The sequence below is a fragment of the Amphibalanus amphitrite genome, unplaced genomic scaffold (assembly GCF_019059575.1).
Source record: "Amphibalanus amphitrite isolate SeventyFive unplaced genomic scaffold, NRLGWU_Aamphi_draft 000335F_arrow, whole genome shotgun sequence".
In the NCBI taxonomy this organism is placed as follows: Eukaryota; Metazoa; Arthropoda; class Thecostraca; order Balanomorpha; family Balanidae; genus Amphibalanus; species Amphibalanus amphitrite.
In genome coordinates this window covers 339,328-341,876 of record NW_024881830.1, presented here as the reverse complement: position 1 = coordinate 341,876, position 2,549 = coordinate 339,328, and positions in this window count along the sequence as shown.

Genomic DNA, 2,549 nt, shown 5'->3' with positions numbered 1-2,549 from the left:
GCCATAGATTTCGAATTTGATGTCGTCTGTGTCATTCGAGGTCATTTTGAGTCGAATTTAGCTTAGGTCAGGTCACTTTCAGGTCAAAAAAGGTCAAATTTTGAAGTTAAAATTTTTCAACAAAAAAGGTGTCTATTGGATGCAGTTTGAGCTTAGCAACACGATGGTGCTATTTATGTTGGTGTACGATGTCAAATACGTACTGAAAAATTGATTTGAAAAATTAATAATTGTGAATTTTTTGCAATAATGCGTATAACTTGGCCATTTTTGAAGATATTTAGCTAAAACTTGCTAGAGTTAGTCATAAGCATGCGTTCTGTCACATATATTCCGGTTTTCTCGAAAAGTCAAAAGCTTTTTGAAAAAATTATAAAAATATGAATTTTGAATATTATTATATAAAATTTTCGACATTTTCAAAATTTCGAAAATCTGAGACTGCAGTTTGATAGCGCAGTCAATTCTGAGTCCTTTCATGCAAAGAAATTGGATCTAGCTTAAAAACTGAGCTCTTGGGAGCGATTGCCGTGGTTCAATGTTTTGCGTCGAAATCGGCCGAACATGACGTCACTCTGACGTCATTTCCGGCCGACCTATGGTAGCTACGAAGTTCAAATTTTGACACAAGGTGTCAAATTGATGCAGCCGAAGGTACTGAAAGTTTGGCGTTGATACGTCAAGTGGTTTGGAAGTTATTGCAAAAAAACGGGAGGGGGCTATGAATAGCCCCCCCCCCCCCCCGTGGGGCGCGGGTTAACTTTGCATCCAAACTGTTCCCAGGCCATAAGGTATTCTCTCCCAAAACCAAAAATTCTGCCTACACCACTGTTGCGCTGTTTTTTTACATCTGAAGTGGAGAGCCTCCATGCCTGAACATGGCGTGACCTTTGGCTTTCAACAGATTTGGTTTCCAAAACACTCATCAGAGATCAAAGAAATTACTCATAGTTCCTTTTGAATTAGACCTCTCCCCCAAGTATGCGCGACTTTGCGTTTGCTTCGGCTAAGCATGGAAGAAGTCGGCAAAGTTCTTCCAAGAATAGAATTTGAATGTGAATACTGCTGTGGGTGGAGGGTGGGGGGGGGGGGGGGTGAATACCCGCTTGCGGTCTTTCGCGAATATCTCGCCGTTTTTGGCACTATTTATCATGCATTTGTTCTGCACATGTTGTGAAAATTTCAGACCCAGGTCTCTCCAGGTCAGGTCACCAGGTCACGCCAAGTGATCTTACCTCAGAAAAGTTCCAATACTTGTCATAGCTACACCGAGTGACGGACCACTTTGAAACTTTCAGCAATTGATGAGGGCAACAGTATGTATAAATTGTATATCTCGCAATTTAGGGTGACCTAAGGCCAGGTGAACTTTGCGGCCTCTATTATAAGTCAATGGGAGAAAATGGAAATGTGACTTTTAGACGAACGTCCTACGTGATACGAAACACTCAAACATCGTTGCAGGTAAATATAAAGTATTGATTTGAATGATTGCACTCGTGATCCCTTGTTATGCCCCTAAGGTTATCTCAGGTCACGAAAGGTATCCATCAGTTTTTCGCTAATAACTTTTGATGCATGCCAGCTCAATGAAAACAAGCAGGGAGTCCTGTAGATGTATTCAGCTCGACAATACAGATCGGCCGATTAGCAACACTTTTTTGTCAAAGTATCACCTTGACCTGAGGTCAAATTGTCAAGCTGACCTTTTAAGGTCAACTTATAGTTCATTCGACAACGCCTTTCGGGAAAAGGAACACAATGCCGGTAAAAGTTTTTTGTACCTACATGTTTTGATTCAAAAGTGATGACAGCAAACAGTTTCCGCGAAAACGTCAATTTGAAGTTTTTGCTCTCTGCGGGCTAAACCGTAGACCTCAGGTCAAATCTGAGGACCTCACTCAGAAAGAGCGTTAAAAGGGTTATCCAATGTGTTTTTTTCCGCGGTGCCGTAGCCCTTGCGATAAACTAGCGAGCAAGCGCACTGAATGAACGAGTTTATGTGTGGCTTAACGGGAAAATCTCTGATGAGCGGCCCGACCCGGCCCTGCAGGTCCCCGTGACGCTTTTGAGAAGCTTAATCTCGGTAACCGCTCAGCCGATTGAAAAGCAGCCTTATGCATCTTCTGCTTCTACGTTTATGCTTTAAATCATGACTCATGAATCATGAACTCAACTTTTTTGGTGCGTATGGATTACCAGTAATGCATGTGCCACTTGCAAAAAAAAATGAAGAGTTGTCAATTTAGTATTAGTTCCAAGTATAACCAGTAAGACGCCTTTTGGGCTGACAAACGAGCCAGCAAGAGGGTGAGCCTTGCACGTGCAGAACTGCGTGGGGCTATTTCCAGCTATCTTGTGCAAGGCACCCTCACAACCGGTCTCAAGCGATGTGCCAAATTTGAGGACAATCGGTCCATCCGTTCTTGAGATCCGGAAGCGTCACCCTTCGTCACCCTGCACGTGCAGGAGTCGCTTCCAGATCTCGAGAACGACTGGACCGATCGCGCTCAAGTTTGGAATACCGTTTGGGACAGGTTAGTAGGGTG